The sequence below is a fragment of the Vicia villosa genome, unplaced genomic scaffold, assembly GCF_029867415.1.
Source record: "Vicia villosa cultivar HV-30 ecotype Madison, WI unplaced genomic scaffold, Vvil1.0 ctg.002485F_1_1, whole genome shotgun sequence".
Taxonomy (NCBI): Eukaryota; Viridiplantae; Streptophyta; class Magnoliopsida; order Fabales; family Fabaceae; genus Vicia; species Vicia villosa.
Window position 1 is genome coordinate 110,064 of NW_026705942.1, and position 22,580 is coordinate 132,643.

Here is a 22,580-nt window from a genome sequence, read left to right on the forward strand (position 1 = left end):
CCTAGTCTTGACAAGATCTTGGTCAGCATCTCTTGAACCTTATTGTTGTGTCCTTCTTGCCTCACCATGAAAGCGTTATACTTATCATTGAGTGAGCTTTGCTCATCCTGTCTCTTCTGAATTTCTTCCAGAGTCCTTGCAAGACGAGAAGATTCATCAGAAGAAGCTTCACAGCTTCTATCCACAGGGATGACATGTTGATCTGCAGCTTCCATAGATAGATCATTTGCAGGGATTTCCTCAACAGGAACAGTTTTAGCAACATGATCTTCAGCATCTGCTTCTTGCATAGAAGCATCTCCATATTCTGCATCAGGAATTTCCGAGTCTCCATTCTCAAGTGCCTGAAGAATGGCAGCTAGATTCCTGGGAGCAGAAGGACCTTCAACTTCTGGTGGGTCAACAAGCTTGGGTCTTTCTCAGAAGGGTTTTCCCTCAGATAGTCGAAGAGAGTCTTGAAATCTCCGAGCAGAACAGGATATTGAGGTATCCAGACCACAATCTCCCTGCAAGGATTGGCTTCCAATGCAGCAGCGAGTCTTAATTGTTCCATCTCATCCAAGAAGGGCTTCTCTTCCAACAGATGTCTTCCTTTGAGATTAGCAAACCAGAAGTCTTCATAATTCCTCAGAATTCCACGAGGCCGTGGGGCAGCAGCTACACAGGCTTTCTGAAGTTCTAAAAACAGAGCATCTGATTCTCTGCGAAAAATCCTCCAGAAGTTCCGCATAGCAACATCATTCAATCCAGAACTTTCAGCAATTCTGAGAGTATCAAAGGTACTTCTGAGATTCCTCTTTATGTTTTCAAAAACTACACCAATAGGATATACAGGGCGGAATTTTATTTGGGTTTTTGAAAAGGCAGGGTTGGAAGTGAAGTACGGATGAGGTTCTCTATCCAACCTATAAGAAGATTCTGCTTCAGTATCAGAATCTAACACTACCACTTCAGCTTCAGGACGAGGCTTGGGAGTGTAGTTGCAATCACGGAGCAGCTGCTCATGTGATGCAGAGGTTGGAAGAGGAGAATCACAAAGGTTGTTTTGAGAGGTGGAGGGAGTATGTTCAAGGGTGGCATTTAGAGAAGGTTGAGATGGAAAGAGAGTTTGAAGGGGTGGTATATCCAGAACAGGATTTATGGTAGATGGAGAGGAAGGAATGGTTATAGGAGAAGATGGAGGTGTAAGAACATGGTCAAAGACAGGTGATTCTGATGTGGCTTTTTCTGGTTCAGATGTAGGGACAACCTCTATTGGTGCAGCTTCTGAACAAACAACAGGAACAGAAACAGGTTCAGAAATGCATATACCTTTGGAACCTCTCAGAAAAGCTTTGGCCACATCCTCAGTCTTCTTCTGCTTCTTACTCTTCGGCTCTTCAATAATCTTTGTTTTGCCGCTAGCGATTTCTTTCCTTCTGACATATGCCAGAACTTCTGGTTGATTCTCAGCCTCTTGAGAGATATTTTCTTCATCAGATTTTTGAAGAATCATCTTTCTTTTTCTGATTTTCTTCTTCTCAACAACTTTAACAATCTCAGCATTGTTATTTGACTTCTTCTTCTTTTTCTCAGCTTCCTTCGTTTTCTTCTCAAAATCAGCAGAGACAGCCTTAGCAACCTTTGCAATGACTTCTTCTGGGACCACTTCTTTCTTGGTGGTAGCAGCAGGATGATCAAACTTTCTTTTGGTCCTTTCTTCCTTCTTACGATTCACTTTAATAGGAGCACCTTTGTCTTGATCTTTAAGACTCTTATCCTCTTTTTGTGACTTCAGATACTTAGTTCTGACTTCAGGTACCTCACTATTGAAGAAGGTTTCAAAGTCAGCTAGTACTGGTTTTCTTCTGATTCTTGTTCCAGCTAGAGGTTGAGGAACTTTGAGGATAGTGTCAATTATTTTCATCTTCTTTAAAGAAAAAGCATTCAGACAGGCTCCAGAGGTGACAGCAAGATTTTTGATAATACCTTCAGACTCCAGACTCTCAACAATCTTGGAATGCACCAGAAGGTTTGTAATAATTCTACCAAAAGGAATGATTGTTCCACCATTTTCTTTTTTGAAAGCGTTTCTGGAATCCTTTACTGCTTTCCACATATGGTTGAAGATAATGTAGATCGCATCAACCTTCTTCTAAGTGGCAATGCAATAAAGAATATACCTTTGATCATTACTGATGAAATCCGAGGCATGTGTTGCTTTCCTATGGTAGAAACACCCAAGAAGGATCTTTGTCCAGATTCTGTAGACATCTCTCAAATTCTTGACGTGTTTTGTTTTCTTGACATTTGGATAGAGAGTGGATAGAACATCTCCCAAATCTGCCCTTTGATCAAACTCATAAACCCCTTCAGGGTTTTTCAGATCAAACATCATTCTTAGGATGTTTTCAGTAATAACAACAAACTTTCCATGGACGAAAGAAAGTATAGATTTTGGAGCAACCACAGCATGTGCCGAGAACTCCTTGACAAGATCCGGATAAACTGGACCAACGAACTCAGCAAACAACGAGGTCCATCCTTGAAAGATGATGTCTTCTTTAAGGTGAAATTGGTTTTCTTCAATGTTGTCAAAGTCAACCATGAGTTCACACAGAACTTCCAATTCATCTTTAGGAATGGAGCATGCAACAACAGGAGTGAGTTGCAAAGTTTCTTCTTGGAGATGATGAGGAACAGATGACTCAGCATTTTGGGATGAGAAGGCAGCCATGGATGCAGAATGAACAAAAACGAACAAGAAAAACGAACTGGGTTTTCGATTAGGGTTTTTTTAGAAAACGGCTAAGAACTTTTCAAACGAGAGAATGCAAGAAGAGAGAGAGAGACAAGGGAGCGAAAAAATATATGTGATGATTTGAAAAGAATATATAGAGACGGATTTGAAAAAGAAAATAATAAGAAATATAAACTGAACAGTTCCAGAATCAAAAGAAATCAATTTTATTAAATGATGAGTGACGTAAGGAGAGAGAACGTGGTAAATGAAATGATTTAATACAGTTACCTAGGTCGGCGTCTTTTCAACTGCACGCTTTGTACTAACCGTACAGACACGTGTTCACCATCAGATAATAGATGACAGATGTAAATTTCAGAATAGACTTTACGCCTTCAGATTCTGATCACTGCTTCTGATCTGATCAACTTTCTCTTCTGGAAACACTCCTTCTGAAGTGTGCTGATATAAATCTGAATGATCTTCTGATCCATTACTTCTGATATACACAGCTTCTGGAGGTTCACTTCTTTGTTCTGCAGCTTCTGATAAGACAAAACTGTATCTGCAGAAATTCTTAAGCTCTTTGTTTCATTAGAAACAAGTTTATCATCAAACCAGATATTTATTGATTCGTCCACAAACAATGTTTCAATTTTGTATATTCTGTAGCATTTAGAGCATTCAGAATAATCAAGAACGAAACACCATTGCTCGAGAAACAAACAAGACAAATGATTTCAAGACTGATAAACTATCTTTTCTGAACTCCTACGAACATAGTTTCTTCAACAGATTTAAGTACCAGAACTTGGAAGACAGTCTTTCTTCCCTTCAAGTGTTGAGACCAACTTGAGTCCAGGAGACATGTCATGTTGACTTTTATCTTCTTTGTCACCAAGAGAATCTACAAAAGAAATAGTCTTTTTCTTTGGTACCCACATCTTCTTGGGTCCTTTCTTGTTAGTTCTCCTCAAGTTCTGATTGAACTTGGGTTTAACATTGTAAGCAATAGGAGGAACAGCATGATAATTCTTAATGTGAGTTCCATGATATTTCCTAGGTTGTGTCACATGCTTTTTGGTGTGTGTTATGTGAAAACTTTGAGCATGTGAAGTGTGCCTAATATCATGGGAGTGGCCATACTTGAACTGATCATACAATGGCTTGTATGTGAATTTCATTTCATCAACAGGTTCAAGTTTGTATGGGGTTTCACCCTCAAAACCAATGCCAACTCTTTTGTTTCCAGATACAGCATATATCATAGAAGCTAGCTGACTTCTGCCAATACTTCTAGATAAGAACTTCCTGAAACTTAAATCATATTCTTTCAGAATATGGTTTAGACTAGGAGTGGATTTTTCTGAATCAGAAGGAGATCCAACATTATTGGATAATTTTAAAAGTTTTTCTTTTAATTCAGAATTCTCCAACTCAAGCTTCTTTGTTTCAAATTCAAATAGCTTTTTCAGCTTTTTGTATTTGAGACTGATCTGAGACTTGAGTTCCAGAAGTTCAGTTAGACCGGAAACTAACTCATCTCTAGTAAGTTCAGAAAATACCTCTTCAGAATCTGATTCTGATGTAGATTCTGATCTATCATCTTCTGTCGCCATCAGCGCACAGTTAGCCTGCTCATCTTCAGAGTCTGAATCATCTTCTGACTCATCCCAGGTTGCCATAAGACCTTTCTTCTTATGAAACTTCTTCTTGGGATTTTCCTTCTGAAGATTTGGACATTCATTCTTGAAGTGTCCAGGCTCATTGCATTCATAGCACATGACCTTCTTCTTGTCAAATCTTCTGTCATCAGAAGATTCTCCACGTTCAAATTTCTTTGAACTTCTGAAGCCTCTGAACTTCCTTTGCTTGGTCTTCCAGAGTTGATTTAGCCTTCTGGAGATCAAAGACAGTTCATCTTCTTCTTCAGATTCTGATTCTTCAGGATCTTCTTCTCTAGCCTGAAAAGCGTTAGTGCATTTCTTGATATTGGATTTTAATGCAATAGACTTACCTTTCTTTTGAGGCTCATTTGCGTCCAGCTCTATTTCATGACTTCTCAAGGCACTGATAAGCTCTTCCAGAGAAACTTAATTCAGATTCTTTGCAATCTTGAATGCAGTCACCATAGGACCCCATCTTCTGGGTAAGCTTCTGATGATCTTCTTTACGTGATCAGCCTTGGTGTATCCCTTGTCAAGAACTCTCAATCCAGCAGTAAGAGTTTGAAATCTTGAAAACATCTTTTCAATGTCTTCATCATCCTCCATTTTGAAGGCTTCATACTTCTGGATTAAAGCTAGAGCTTTAGTCTCCTTGACTTGAGCATTTCCTTCATGAGTCATTTTCAAGGACTCATATATGTCATAGGCCGTTTCCCTGTTAGATATCTTCTCATACTCAGCATGAGAGATAGCATTCAGCAAAACAGTTCTGCATTTATGATGATTCCTGAAGAGCTTCTTCTGATCATCATTCATTTCTTGCCTTGTCAGCTTTACGCCTCTGGCATTTACTGGATGTTTGTAACCATCCATCAGAAGATCCCATAGATCACCATCTAGACCAAGAAAGTAACTTTCCAGTTTATCTTTCCAGTATTCAAAGTTTTCACCATCAAATACCGGCGGTCTAGTATAACCATTGTTACCGTTGTATTGCTCAGCAGAGCCAGATGTAGATGCAGGTGTAGACTTTTCACTTTCATCAACCATCTTTTACTGAAGCGTTTTTCTCTTCCTGAATCTTTTCTAAACACGGTTAAGTGCTTGCACCTTAGAACCGGCGCTCTGATGCCAATTGAAGGATAGAAAAACACTTAGAAAGGGGGGGTTTGAATAAGTGTAGCTTTAAAAACTTGACAGATAAAAATAAATTGCACAGTTATTTTTATCCTGGTTCGTTGTTAACTAAACTACTCCAGTCCACCCCCGTAGAGATGATTTACCTCAACTGAGGATTTAATCCACTAATCGCACGGATTACAATGGTTCTCCACTTAGTCAGCAACTAAGTCTTCCAGAGTCTTCTGATCACACACTGATCACTCCAGGAACAACTGCTTAGATACCCTCTAAGACTTTTCTAGAGTATACTGATCCACACGATCACTCTAGTTACAACCTGCTTAGATAACCTCTAAGACTTCCTAGAGTATTCTGATCCACACGATCACTCTAGTTCCTTACAACTTAATGTAATCAATTCTAAGAGTATTACAATTGCTTCTTAAAAGCGATAATCACAAACTGTGATATTTCTCTTAACGTTTAAGCTTAATCTCACTAATATATTACAACAGCAATGTAGTGAGCTTTGATGAAGATGAAGATTCTGAGCTTTGAATTTGAACAGAGTTTAAGCAAGTTAATATGAGTTGTTTTGGTGCAGAATCGTTAACCTTGCTTCTCATCAGAACTTCATATTTATAGGCGTTGGAGAAGATGACCGTTGAGTGCATTTAATGCTTTGCGTGTTCCGTACAGCATCGCATTTAATGTTATACGCTTTTGTCAACTACCTCGAGCCTTGTTCACGCTGTGTCTACTGACGTAGCCTTTAATAGCATTTAACGTTCCTTTTGTCAGTCAGCGTAGCTTGCCACTTGTACTTCCTTCTGATCTGATGTTTGTGAATACAACGTTTGAATATCATCAGAGTCAAACAGCTTGGTGCATAGCATCTTCTGATCTTCTGACCTTGAAGTGCTTCTGAGCGTGATACCATCAGAACTTCAGTGCTTCTGTTCTCTTGTTCTTCTGATGCTTCCATAGACCCATGTTCTGATTCTGCTTCGACCATCTTCTGATGTCTTGCCAGACCATGTTCTGATGTTGCATGCTGAACCCTTTGAGACAAAGCTTCTGAGCGCTGAATTATGCATACTCTTTATATATTTCCTGAAAAGGAAATTGCATTGGATTAGAGTACCATATTATCTTAAGCAAAATTCATATTATTTTTATCATCAAAACTAAGATAATTGATCAGAACAAATCTTGTTCTAACATTTAGTGCGAGAATGCAAGACCGGGTTTTTGGTTAGATTTATAGTGCTTGTGTTGTTACAAAAGATGGGAATATGATCAAGCTTGACATTGAAGTCAAGTAATTGTTGTTTGAGCCATAGTATTTGAGCACAACAATTACCGGCCGCCACATATTCCGCCTCGGCGGTTGACAATGCAACGAATACTTGTTTCTTACTATGCCAACTAACCAAGGAATTTGAAAAGAAGTGACATGTTCCACTAGTACTTTTCCTATCCAATTTGCACCCGGCAAAGTCGGAATCAGAATATCCAACCAAAGAGCAATCACTACCTTTGCAGAACCATAAGCCATGCTTAGTTATACCGACAAGATACCTAAGTATGCGCTTAACGACCTTTAAGTGAGACTCCTTAGGACATGATTGATATCTTGCACACATGCATACACTAAACATAATATCGGGACGGGAAGCGGTAAGGTAGAGTAGGGAACCGATCATACCTCTATACCTTTTTACATCAACCGGCTTACCATGTTCATCCCGATCAAGATTTACCGCGATAGGCATAGGAGTGTCAATGGCCTTGGACTTTGCCATATCAAACCGTTTGATGAGCTCTTGACAATACTTAGTTTGACTCACAAAAGTTCCTTCTTTTAGTTGCTTTATTTGGAGTCCAAGGAAGTAGTTTAGTTCACCCATCATGCTTATTTCAAATTCTCCCTGCATAAGCTTAGAAAACTCCTTTACAAGAGTTATATTAGTAGAACCAAAGATAATATCATCAAAATGAAGGATAGAAAAACACTTAGAAAGGGGGGGTTTGAATAAGTGTAGTCTAAAAACTTGAACGATAAAAACAAATTGCACAGTTATTTTTATCCTGGTTCGTTGTTAACTAAACTACTCCAGTCCACCCCCACGGAGTGATTTACCTCACCTGAGGATTTAATCCACTAATCGCAACAGATTATAATGGTTTTCCACTTAGCCCATGACTAAGTCTTCTAGAGTATCTTGATCACAACCTGATCACTCTAGGAACAAATGCTTAGACACAAGCTAAGACTTTCTTAGAGTATCCTGACCACCACGTGATCACTCTAATTACAACTGCTTAGACACAAGCTAAGACTTCCTAGAGTATCCTGATCAACACTTGATCACTCTAGTTACTTACAAATTAATGTAATCAATTCTAAGAGTATTACAAATGCTTCTGAAAAGCTATAATCACAACAGTGATATTTCTCTTAACGTTTAAGCTTAATCTCACTAATATATTACAACAGCAATGTGAAGGATAGAAAAACACTTAGAAAGGGGGGGATTGAATAAGTGTGACTTAAAATCTTGAGCGATAAAAATAAAATGCACAATTATTTTTATCCTGGTTCGCTGTTAACGAAGCTACTCCAGTCCACCCCCGCAGAGATGATTTACCTCAACTGAGGATTTAATCCACTAATCGCACGGATTACAATGGTTTTCCACTTAGCCGCAACTAAGTCTTCCAGAGTCTTCTGATCACAACCTGATCACTCCAGGAACAACTGCTTAGTTCACTCCTAAGACTTTTCTAGAGTCTACTGATCAACACGATCACTCTAGGCTTAGTTCACTCCTAAGACTTTCTGCTCAGCCAACTGCCAAGACTTCCTGCTCAGCCAACAGCTAAGACTTCCTAGAGTATACTGATCAACTGATCACTCTAGTTCCTTACAACTTAATGTAATCAATTCAAGAGTTTACAAATGCTTCTAAAAAGCGATAATCACAACTGTGATATTTCTCTTACAATTTAAGCTTAATCTCACTAAGATATTACAACAGCAATGTAGTGAGCTTTGATGAAGATGAAGATTCTGAGTTTAGATTTGAACAGAGTTTCAGCAAGTTTGATATGAGTTGTTTTGGTGCAGAATCGTTAACCTTGCTTCTCATCAGAACTTCATATTTATAGGCGTTGAGAAGATGACCGTTGAATGCATTTAATGCTTTGCGTGTTCCGTACAGCTTTGCATTTAATGTTATACGCTTTTGTCAACTACCTCGAGCCTTGTTCACGCTGTGTCTACTGACGTAGCCTTTAGTAGCTTTAACGTTCCTTTTGTCAGTCAGCGTAGTCTGCCACGTGTACTTCCTTCTGATCTGATGTTTGTGAATATGACGTTTGAATATCATCAGAGTCAAACAGCTTGGTGCACAGCATCTTCTGATCTTCTGACCTTGAAGTGCTTCTGAGCGTGATACCATCTTCTGATCTTCAGTGCTTCTGATCTCATGTTCTTCTGATGCTTCCATAGACCCATGTTCTGATTCTGCTTCGACCATCTTCTGATGTCTTGCCAGACCATGTTCTGATGTTGCATGCTGAACCATTTGAGATACATCTTCTGAGCGCTGAATTATGCGTACTCTTTATATATTTCCTGAAAGGGAAATTGCATTGGATTAGAGTACCATATTATCTTAAGCAAAATTCATATTATTGTTATCATCAAAACTAAGATAATTGATAAGAACAAATCTTGTTCTAACAATCTCCCCCTTTTTGATGATGACAAAAACATATATAAATGATATGAATTTGCGATCAGAAAGAGTAGACGGCAAAAGACAAATTACACAGCTATAGCATAAGCATATGAATATGTCTCCCCCTGAGATTAACAATCTCCCCCTGAGATAAATAATCTCCCCCTGAAATAAATACTCGAAGAACTTTGATAAAAGACTTCCCTGATTATTTCGGTAGAGACGATCATATGAGCTTCTGCCTTCAGAGAATTCATAGCTTCTGACTTCTGCTTCCTTTGGACAGCTTCAGAACTTGAATTTCTTTGATCTTCAGAACATTCACAGCTTCTGACTTCTGCTTCCATTCAGGACAGCTTCAGAACTTGAATTACTGGATCTTTTAGAACATTCACATCTTCTCATTTCTGCTTCCCTCGGATAGCTTCAGAACTTTGAATGTCTACCAACATCACTTCATGCTAGATTTGTATCAGAACATTGTTGAATGTACCAGAGCATCATTTGAGCATCTCTACATCCTGAAATGTTACAGAACAAAAACTAAACGACAAAAGTCAGCATGAACGAGTTAGAACATAAAATGTATATTCAAATACATGATATGTATCAGAGCCAAATGTATCAGAGCATTTTAGGCTAAAAACATGTATCAGAGCAAATAATGTATCAGAGCCATAACATTATGTGTATCAAGGCAAATAGAATTTTGTCATAACAGGATAGACAATGATATTCAAATTCTATTATCAGTGCTTCTGATTCATTCTTCTTTCTTGCTTCTGATCTCTGAAGCTTGACAGCACTTAGCTTGCTTCAGTTTCCATGGTTTTGCTTCTAGTGTTTGCTTCTGAAGATTCACTTCACTTCTTTGTACCTGCAAAACACTTAAACCATGTAGAACTTGCAGTTCTTGTTAGTGAATGTGTGGGAGCCTTTACCCAGCAACTGATAGATTTAATCAAATCATTTATCATTTATCTTTCTCCCCCTTTTTGTCATAACATCAAAAAGAATATATAAAAAGATTCAGATGTATAAAACGACAAAAGAAAACATTTACTGGAATGTAAAACACAAAGAAACTTTTTCATTGATAAATCAAAAGATATTACAAAAGGTTCCTATGTTTAACAAGATGAAAAACATTCCTAGCAAATACAAAAAAGGATTTCCAAAAAGGAAATCACTACAAAAATTAAAAACAGAGCCCTAGCTAGACACGCTCTGTGTCAACCCATCAAGAATCCCGGAGGACTTCTTGTCTTCCAGACTGAAACCTCCACTGTAGGAGAGATCCCAGAACCAAGGAGGAAGTGAGGGACAGTTCACAGACAGAGAGCTAATGTTGCAAACGGGGCTTTCCCTCAACATAGACGTTGAGCCTATCTTCCCACAACTCAAGAAAGTCTTCTGTCTTTGGATGAAAGTTGATAACAACATCAAAGAAGGATCTGACTTGAGCGGTATTAGAAGAGCCATCCCGAGATGCACAGAGATCTGTCGCCTTTGAGTCATGGAGCTTCAACAGGCTTGAGGTGAATGCTAGGTTTTGAGAGAAGAAAAGAAAAACGAGAGAGAGAGAGAGAAAAAAAATTTTAAGAGGAAAACAAAGAGATAGGAAACCGAAAACCATTTTGAAGAGTATTTAAAGGAAAATAAAATGAAACGAATGATGAAAAGCATTTAATGTTACGTGACGTGAGGAGAGATAATAAAGACGAATGAGGTGACTAGCACAGTTACCTATGGTCGGCGTCCCTTCAACTGCACGCGCGCTTATCCATGAATAGTAACGACAGGTTTACCATCCCGAGATAAAGCGTAACAGCTGTTTTGCTTTACAAGAGGTTCTGAATCAACTTAGACAATGAAACGTTAGTAATAACCGAATCATAATTTCTAAACGAATTCAATCAGAACTTCTGATTAAAAAAATGTTCCACATTCATTTCAGAAGATACTCATATATGAGAAATTCTCATCTTCTCATTCTGGGCATAAATCCATACTGATGTTCTTCAGAATGAACTTAAACCTATCTTCAGCCAGGGGTTTTGTAAAGATATCAGCCCATTGATGGTCTGTATCAACAAAGTTTAAAGATATAACACCCTTCTGAACATAGTCCCTTATGAAATGATGTTTTATCTCAATATGTTTAGCTTTAGAATGAAGAATAGGATTCTTAGATAAACATATAGCAGAAGTATTATCACAGAATATAGGAATGTTACTCTCAAATATCTGATAATCTTCTAACTGACTTTTCATCCAGAGCATCTGTGTGCTACAACCAGCAGCTGCGACATATTCTGCTTCTGTGGTTGATAGAGCAATGGTTGCTTGCTTCCTGCTGTACCAGGAGATTAAGTGACTTCCAAGAAATTGGCAACTTCCTGAAGTACTTTTTCTTTCAATTCTGTCTCCAACATAATCAGCATCGCAGAATCCTACTAAGTTGTATTCTTTAGATTTTCTGTAAACTAAACCAACATTAGTAGTACCTTTCAGATACATTAGAATCCTCTTAACAGCAGTTAAATGAGATTCTCTAGGATCCGATTGGAATCTAGCACACAAACAAACACTGAACAGAATGTCAGGTCTAGAAGCAGTCAGATATAGAAGAGATCCAATCATACCTCTGTATAGCTTCTGATCTACCTTCTTACTTACCTCATCCTTACCTAGGATGCATGTTGGATGCATAGGAGTTTTGGCTTCTTTGCAGTCTAGAAGATTAAACTTCTTCAGAAGTTCCTTCACATACTTGGTTTGGTGAACATACGTTCCTTCTGATGTTTGATTTATTTGTATTCCAAGGAAATACTTGAGTTCTCCCATCATGCTCATTTCAAACTCAGCCTGCATAGACTTAGCAAACTCCTTTCCAAGTGTAGCATTAGATGTTCCAAAAATAATATCATCTACATATATTTGACAAATTAAAATATCCTTTTCAAAGGTTTTACAAAAGAGAGTAGTGTCCACTTTTCCTCTAGTGAAACCATTATCTAGAAGGAAAGAACTTAAGCGTTCATACCAAGCTCTGGGAGCCTGTTTCAATCCATACAATGATTTCTTAAGTTTAAAAACATGATTAGGAGACATAGAGTCTTCAAAACCAGGAGGTTGATGGACATAAACTTCTTCATCTATATAACCATTTAAGAAGGCACTCTTAACATCCATCTGATAGAGAGTGATGTTATGTTGAGTGGCAAAAGAAATTAATAGACGAATAGACTCTAACCTGGCCACTGGTGCAAAGGTTTCTGTGTAGTCAATCCCTTCTTGCTGACTATAACCCTGAGCCACCAGTCTGGCTTTGTTCCTTATCACTTCACCTTTCTCACTAAGCTTGTTTCTGAAGACCCATTTTGTACCAATTATATTGAATCCATCTGGTCTAGGAACAAGATCCCAAACATCATTCCTTGTGAACTGATTTAGTTCTTCTTGCATAGCAATTATCCAGTCTGGATCTTCTAGAGCATGATCAACAGAAGTTGGCTCGATCAAAGATACAAGACCTAATTGACAGTCTGCATTGTTTCTAAGGAATGCTCTTGTTCTGATTGGATCATCCTTCTTTCCAAGAATGACATCTTCTGAATGACCAGAGATGAGTCTGGATGATCTTCTGACAGATGGTTCTTCAGAAATACTTAGATCCTTCAGAGAAGCTGATACTTGATCTTCAGATTCTTTGCTTCTGAGAAGCTCTGCTTCTGATGCGTTGCTTCTTGGCTCAACAACTTCTGATATGTCAATATCACAACCTGCAAAATTATCAACTTGCTTTGGTTTTTCAGAACCAAGCTTATCATCAAACCTGATATTGATTGATTCTTCTACAACCAATGTTTCAGTATTGTATACCCTGTAGCCTTTTGAGCGTTCAGAATATCCAAGAAGGAAACACTTTTGAGCTTTGGAATCAAACTTACCAAGATGATCTTTAGTGTTCAGAATAAAGCATACACATCCAAAAGGATGGAAATATGAAATGTTGGGCTTTCTATTCTTCCACAATTCATAGGGAGACTTATTTAGAATAGGTCTGATAGAGATTCTATTCTGAATATAACATGCAGTGTTTATTGCTTCTGCCCAGAAATGCTTAGCCATATTGGTTTCATTGATCATGGTTCTGGCCATTTCTTGAAGAGTCCTATTCTTTCGTTCTACAACCCCATTTTGCTGTGGAGTTCTAGGACAAGAGAAATCATGGGCAATACCATTTTCTTTGAAGAATTCTTCAAAGGATTTGTTCTCAAATTCACCACCATGATCACTTCTGACCTTTATGATTTTACACTCTTTTTCAGATTGAATCTGAATGCAGAAATCAAATAACACTGAATGAGTCTCATCCTTGTGTTTTAAGAATTTTACCCATGTCCAGCGGCTATAATCATCTACGATGACTAATCCATATTTCTTTCCTCTGACAGATGCTGTTTTGACTGGGCCAAACAGATCAATGTGCAAGAGTTCTAATGGCCTTGAGGTAGAAACAACATTCTTAGACTTGAATGCAGGTTTGGAGAACTTGCCCTTCTGACATGCTTCACAAAGAGCATCTGATTGGAATTTCAGATTAGGGAGTCCTCTGACAAGATTCAGTTTGTTAATTTGAGAGATCTTTCTCAAACTAGCATGACCTAATCTCCTGTGCCAGACCCACTGCTCTTCAGAAACAGACATAAGACAAGTCACTTTCTGACTCATAAGATCTTGCAGATCTGTCTTATAAATGTTGTTCTTCCTCTTGCTTGTAAATAGGATTGAGCCATCCTTCTGATTTACAGCCTTGCAAGACTCTTGATTAAAGATTATATCATAACCATTGTCACTTAATTGACTGATAGATAAAAGGTTATGTGTTAATCCTTCTACAAGAAGTACATTAGAGATGGAAGGAGAGTTACCAGATTTTATAGTTCCAGAGCCAATTATCTTGCCCTTCTGATCTCCTCCGAACTTGACTTCTCCTCCAGACTTAAGTACCAGGTCTTGGAACATAGACCTTCTTCCTGTCATGTGTCGCGAGCATCCAGAATCCAGGTACCATGACATGTTGTGCTTTGTCCTTCTTGCAGCCAAGGATATCTGCAATAGGAATAATCTTATCCTTAGGTACCCACATTTTCTTGGGTCCTTTCTTGTTAGATTTTCTCAAGTTCTGTTTGAACTTGGGTTTAACATTATAAGCAATAGGAGGAACAGCATGATAATTCTTAATGTGAGTTTCATGATATTTCCTAGGTTGTGTCACATGCTTCTTAGTGTGTGTTATGTGAAAACTTTGTGCATGTGAGGTGTGCCTAATATCATGAGAGTGGCCATACTTGAACTGATCATACAATGGCTTGTATGTAAGTTTCATTTCATCAACAGGTTCAAGTTTGTATGGGGTTTCACCCTCATAACCAATGCCAACTCTTTTGTTTCCAGATACAGCATATATCATAGAAGCTAGTTGACTTCTGCCAATACTTCTAGATAAGAACTTTCTGAAACTTAAATCATATTCTTTCAGAATATGGTTCAGACTAGGAGTGGATTTTTCTGAATCAGAAGGAGATCCAACATTATTGGATAATTTTAAAAGTTTTTCTTTTAATTCAGAATTCTCCAACTCAAGCTTCTTTGTTTCAAATTCAAATTGCTTTTTCAGCTTTTTGTATTTGAGACTGATCTGAGACTTGAGTTCCAGAAGTTCAGTTAGACCGGAAACTAACTCATCTCTAGTAAGTTCAGAAAATACCTCTTCAGAATCTGATTCTGATGTAGATTCTGATCCGTCATCTTCTGTCGCCATCAGCGCACAGTTGGCCTGCTCATCTTCTGAATCATCTTCTGACTCATCCCAGGTTGCCATAAGACCTTTCTTCTTATGAAACTTTTTCTTGGGACTTTCCTTCTGAAGATTTGGACATTCATTCTTGTAGTGTCCAGGCTCATTGCATTCATAGCACATGACCTTCTTCTTGTCAAATCTTCTTTCATCAGAAGATTCTCCACGTTCAAATTTCCTTGAACTTCTGAAGCCTCTGAACTTCCTTTGCTTGGTCTTCCAGAGTTGGTTTAGCCTTCTGGAAATCATGGATAGTTCATCTTCTTCTTCAGATTCTGATTCTTCAGGATCTTCTTCTCTAGCCTGAAAAGCGTTAGTGCATTTCTTGATATTAGATTTTAATGCAATAGACTTACCTTTCTTTTGAGGCTCATTTGCGTCCAGCTCAATCTCATGGCTTCTCAAGGCACTGATAAGCTCTTCCAGAGAAACTTCATTCAGATTCTTCGCAATCTTGAATGCAGTCACCATCGGACCCCATCTTCTGGGTAAGCTTCTGATGATCTTCTTTACATGATCAGCCTTGGTGTATCCTTTGTCAAGAACTCTCAATCCAGCAGTCAGAGTTTGAAATCTCGAAAACATCTTTTCAATGTCTTCATCATCCTCCATCTTGAAGGCTTCATACTTCTGGATTAAGGCAAGAGCTTTTGTCTCCTTGACTTGAGCATTTCCTTCATGAGTCATTTTCAAGGACTCATATATGTCATAGGCCGTTTCCCTGTTAGATATCTTCTCATACTCAGCATGAGAGATAGCATTCAGCAAAACAGTTCTACATTTATGATGATTCCTGAAAAGCTTCTTTTGATCATCATTCATTTCTTGCCTTGACAGCTTCACGCCTCTGGCATTTACTGGATGTTTGTAACCATCCATCAGAAGATCCCATAGATCACCATCTAGACCCAGAAAGTAACTCTCCAGTTTATCTTTCCAGTATTCAAAGTTTTCACCATCAAATACCGGCGGTCTAGTATAACCATTGTTACCGTTGTATTGCTCAGCAGAGCCAGATGTAGATGCAGGTGTAGGTATAGTCCTTTCACTTTCATCAACCATCTTTTAAATGAAGCGTTTTTCTCTTCCTGAATCTTTTCTAAACACGGTTAAGTGCTTGCACCTTAGAACCGGCGCTCTGATGCCAATTGAAGGATAGAAAAACACTTATCCTGACCACCACGTGATCACTCTAATTACAACTGCTTAGACACAAGCTAAGACTTCCTAGAGTATCCTGATCAACACTTGATCACTCTAGTTACTTACAAATTAATGTAATCAATTCTAAGAGTATTACAAATGCTTCTGAAAAGCTATAATCACAACAGTGATATTTCTCTTAACGTTTAAGCTTAATCTCACTAATATATTACAACAGCAATGTGAAGGATAGAAAAACACTTAGAAAGGGGGGGATTGAATAAGTGTGACTTAAAATCTTGAGCGATAAAAATAAAATGCACAATTATTTTTATCCTGGTTCGCTGTTAACGAAGCTACTCCAGTCCACCCCCGCAGAGATGATTTACCTCAACTGAGGATTTAATCCACTAATCGCACGGATTACAATGGTTTTCCACTTAGCCGCAACTAAGTCTTCCAGAGTCTTCTGATCACAACCTGATCACTCCAGGAACAACTGCTTAGTTCACTCCTAAGACTTTTCTAGAGTCTACTGATCAACACGATCACTCTAGGCTTAGTTCACTCCTAAGACTTTCTGCTCAGCCAACTGCCAAGACTTCCTGCTCAGCCAACAGCTAAGACTTCCTAGAGTATACTGATCAACTGATCACTCTAGTTCCTTACAACTTAATGTAATCAATTCAAGAGTTTACAAATGCTTCTAAAAAGCGATAATCACAACTGTGATATTTCTCTTACAATTTAAGCTTAATCTCACTAAGATATTACAACAGCAATGTAGTGAGCTTTGATGAAGATGAAGATTCTGAGTTTAGATTTGAACAGAGTTTCAGCAAGTTTGATATGAGTTGTTTTGGTGCAGAATCGTTAACCTTGCTTCTCATCAGAACTTCATATTTATAGGCGTTGAGAAGATGACCGTTGAATGCATTTAATGCTTTGCGTGTTCCGTACAGCTTTGCATTTAATGTTATACGCTTTTGTCAACTACCTCGAGCCTTGTTCACGCTGTGTCTACTGACGTAGCCTTTAGTAGCTTTAACGTTCCTTTTGTCAGTCAGCGTAGTCTGCCACGTGTACTTCCTTCTGATCTGATGTTTGTGAATATGACGTTTGAATATCATCAGAGTCAAACAGCTTGGTGCACAGCATCTTCTGATCTTCTGACCTTGAAGTGCTTCTGAGCGTGATACCATCTTCTGATCTTCAGTGCTTCTGATCTCATGTTCTTCTGATGCTTCCATAGACCCATGTTCTGATTCTGCTTCGACCATCTTCTGATGTCTTGCCAGACCATGTTCTGATGTTGCATGCTGAACCATTTGAGATACATCTTCTGAGCGCTGAATTATGCGTACTCTTTATATATTTCCTGAAAGGGAAATTGCATTGGATTAGAGTACCATATTATCTTAAGCAAAATTCATATTATTGTTATCATCAAAACTAAGATAATTGATAAGAACAAATCTTGTTCTAACACAATGTAGTGAGCTTTGATGAAGATGAAGTTTCTGAGCTTTGAATTTGAACAGCGTTTCAGCAAGTTAATATTCACAGAATCGGTGTAGAGTTGGTAACCTTGCTTCTCATCAGAACTTCATACTTATAGGCACTTGAGAAGATGACCGTTGGGAGCATTTAATGCTTTGCGTGTTCCGTACAACATTGCATTTAATGTTTCACGCTTTTGTCAACTACCTCGAGCCTTGTTCACGCTGTGTCTACTGACGTTGCCTTTAATAGCTTCCAACGTTCCTTTTGTCAGTCAGCGTAGACTGCCACCTGTACTTTCTTCTGATCTGATGTTTGTGTATACAACGTTTGAATATCATCAGAGTCAAACAGCTTGGTGCATAGCATCTTCTTGTCTTCTGACCTTGAAGTGCTTCTAAGCGTGATACCATGAGAACTTCAGTGCTTCTGCTTCTGAACTCAAGTTCTTCTGATGCTTCCATAGACCCATGTTCTGATTCTGCGTTGACCATCTTCTGATGTCTTGCCAGACCATGTTCTGATGTTGCATGCTGAACCTTCTGAGTCAAAGCTTCTGAGCGCTGATTTGTGCATACTCTTTATATATATTTCCTGAAAAGGAAATTGCAATGTATTAGAGTACCTCATTATCTCACACAAAATTCATATCCTTGTTATCATCAAAACTAAGAATATTGATCAGAACAAATCTTGTTCTAACAATCTCCCCCTTTTTGATGATGACAAAAACATATATAAATGATATGAATTTGCGATCAGAAAGAGCAGACAGCTAAAGACAATTACACAGCTATAGCATAAGCATGTGAATATGTCTCCCCCTGAGATTAACAATCTCCCCCTGAGATGAGTAATCTCCCCCTGAAATTAATACTAGAAGAATTTTAATAATAAAAGACTTCCCTGAGTATTTCAGTAGAGACGTTCACAGTGCTTGATCTACAGAACATTCATGACTTCTGATTTCTGCTTCCATAGGACAGCTTCAGAACATTGAATTTCTTTAGATCCACAGAACATTCACATCTTCTGACTTCTGCTTCCATCGGACAGCTTCAGAACTTGAATTTCTTTGATCTTCAGAACATTCACAGCTTCTGATTTCTGCTTCCATCGGACAGCTTCAGAACTTGAATTTCTTTAGATCTTCAGAACATCCACAGCTTCTGATTCTTGCTTCCATCGGACAGCTTCAGAACTTGAATTTCTTTGATCTTCAGAACATCCACAGCTTTTGATTCTTGCTTCCATTGGGACAGCTTCAGAGCTTGAATTTCTTTAGATCTTCAGAACATCCACAGCTTCTGATTCTTGCTTCCATTAGGACAGCTTCAGAGCTTGAATTTCTTCTTACATCACTTCATGCTAGATTGTATCAGAACATTGTTGAATGTACCAGAGCATCATCAGAGCATCTCTACATCCTGAAATGTTACAGAACAAAACTAAACGACAAAAGTCAGCATGAATGAGTCAGAACATGGAATATGTTTCAGAACACATAATATGTATTAGAGCCATATGGTATGTGTCAGAACAATATAGACAAAATGTTTCAGAGCATATTCTATCATTAGAATATCTGAACATTCTTCCTTCTTGCTTCTGATTCTGAAGCTTCATAGCACTCAACTTGCTTCAAGAATTCAAGAACTTGATTCATCTTGTTGCTTCTTATGTTGATCTTGTAAAGAGAATCTTCAATTCCTGCAACAACACAACTTAAAGAATAGAACTTTGCAAGTTCTGTTAGTGGTGTAGGGACTTTCTTCCCGGTAACTGATAAAATAATCAGATCATTTATCACATATTTCTCCCCCTTTTTTTCATAACATCAAAAAGAATATAAAAGATTCAGATGTAAAGCAAGAGACAAAAGGAATGAAACAGAATAAAACTTTTTCATTGATTTGAAAAACAGGATTACAAAAGATGTATGCATAATAAGCAGATGCAACAAGGAAAGAAAACTACAAAGACCAAAGACTAAGACCCTAGTCTAGACAAAATCCGTGCCAGAACATCATGAATCCTGTCAGTGCTTGCAGTTTGGATTGCCATAAAGGAGCGAAACTCAATACTGGTTGCTTCTTGCATGCCCAAACAAGAAGCCAGCATGGCCTGATTCTGATGTAGAACTTCCAAAGTCTCCATCAGAAATGAAGGTTCACCAGACGAAGAAGCACCAGAACTTCTACCAACAGGGACAGCGATCTCAGCAGGACGATCTTCTGGAAGGATTCCAGCTTGTGCATCTTCCATCTCAGCATCTGAGTCTGACTCAGAAGCAGCCTCGGCATATTCTGGTTCAGGCAGCTCAGAAGCTCCAACTTCCAAGGCTTGAAGAATGGCTGCAAGGTTTGTTGGAGGGGTTGGACCAGCAACTTCTGCAGGATAAACCACTTCTGGAAAAACCATGTGAGGAGCACTTTCAGAAGGGTTCATTCTGAACCAATTGAACAGCCACTGAAAATCTCCAGTCAGCACTGGATACCATGGTCTCCAAACCACTATGTCTCTGCAGGGATTCTCTTCTTCCATCTCATCTGCAGGTATCCTCTCTTCAAGAACTCTTCTGTTCCTGATGAGATGGTGATAGCTACTTTCACCAACTTCCAAACGAAGACCACGAACACCAGGTGCTTCAGTCATGATTCTTCTCTGAATATCCGTAGCCCTAACCAGAAAATCTTGACGAAAGGCATCCCAGAGGTTGCATGTAGCATACTCATCCATATGGTTAAGGTGAGAAGCACCCAAAATCTCCAACCAGCTATTTACATCAGAATGTAAAAGCTCTAGAAAAGATCGAGTGGTAGGTGTTGAAGGGTTGACAGTGAATCTGGAGTCAGGAAACACAGAGCTGTAGGGGTTAGGTGTTCTGGTGGGAAAAGGGTGTGAGAGAGATGAGGAGATATCTGTGGGATGGGTTGAAGGAGAAGAGGTATCAGATGGTGAAGATAGTGGTTCCAGAGAAAGGAGTGAAGATGAAGAGGTGGTGGATGTCTGTGAAGAGGAAGGTGATTGAGGGATACCATCGAGAGGTTTAAACACACGTCTAGAATAGTTTCCAGACATCATAGCTTCAAACGGGTTGACTTTTAGAGGATCGTAGGTAATCCTTACCCTTTTTGGTTTGTTTTCTGGTTCAGCGGTTGCTTTTCTCTTTTGTTTCCGATCAGTTTCATGATTTGAAGAGCTTGAAAAGGATTCATGATGAAGTTGCAGAAAATGAAAACCGCTAGGGTTTATGTGAAATGCAGAGAAAAAGGAGAGAGAGAGAGAGAGAGAGAGAGAGAGAGAGAGAGAGAGAGAGAGAGAGAGAGAGAGAGAGAGAGAGAGAGATAAAAGAAACTGAATGCAAAAGAGTAAAAGAAATAAGAGGGAAAAAGAAACGTTTGAAGAATATAAAAGAAAAGAATTAAAGGTAATGATGGATAGCATTTAATGTTACGTGACGTGAGGAGAGATAATAATGACAAAAGAAATGATTAGCACAGTTACCTAAGTAGGCGTCCCCTCAACTGCACGCACGCTTGTCCAGAAATAGTGAACACGTGTTTACCATCTGGATAGCCAGTTACAGCTGTTTTACTTTTAAAGAGATTCTGAGTCAACTTAGACAATGAAACGTTAGTAATAACAGAATCACTACTTCTAATTGATTACTATCAGAACTTCTTAAAAAAAAACTAATCCAATCTCATTTCAGAAGATACTCATACATAAAATCTTCTCATCTTCTCATTCTGGGCATAAATCCATACTGATATTCTTCAGAATGAACTTAAACCTATCTTCAGCAAGGGGTTTTATAAAGATATCAGCCCATTGATGGTCTGTATCTACAAAGTTTAAAGATATAACACCCTTCTGAACATAGTCCCTTATGAAATGATGTTTAATCTCAATATGTTTAGCTTTTGAATGTAAAATAGGATTCTTAGATAAACATATAGCAGAAGTATTATCACAGAAAATAGGAATGTTACTCTCATATATCTGATAATCTTCTAGCTGACTTCTCATCCAGAGCATTTGTGTGCTACAACCAGCAGCAGCAACATATTCTGCTTCTGTTGTTGAGAGGGCAATTGTAGCTTGCTTCTTGCTGTACCATGAGATCAGATGACTTCCAAGGAATTGACAACTTCCAGAAGTGCTCTTCCTTTCTATTCTATCTCCAGCATAGTCAGCATCACAAAATCCTACTAAGTTGTAATCTTTGGATCTTCTGTAAACTAAACCAACATTAGTAGTACCTTTCAGATACCTCAGAATTCTCTTAACCGCAGTTAAATGAGATTCTCTCGGATCTGATTGGAATCTAGCACACAAACAAACACTGGAGAGAATGTCAGGTCTAGAAGCAGTTAGGTATGGAAGAGATCCAATCATACCTCTGTACAACTTCTAATCTACCTTCTTACTTACCTCATCCTTACCTAGGACACATGTTGGATGCATAGGAGTTTTAGCTTCTTTGCTTTCAGAAAGATTAAACTTCTTCAGAAGTTCTTTCACATACTTCGTTTGATGAACATAAGTTCCGTCAGAAGTTTGGTTGATTTGAATTCCAAGGAAATACTTGAGTTCTCCCATCATGCTCATTTCAAATTCAGCCTGCATAGACTCAGCAAACTCCTTTCCAAGTGTAGCATTAGATGTTCCAAAGATGATATCATCAACATATATTTGACATATTAAAATATCCTTTTTAAAGGTTTTACAAAAGAGAGTAGTGTCCACTTTTCCTCTAGTGAAACCATTTTCCAGAAGGAAGGAACTTAAATGTTCATACCAAGCTCTCG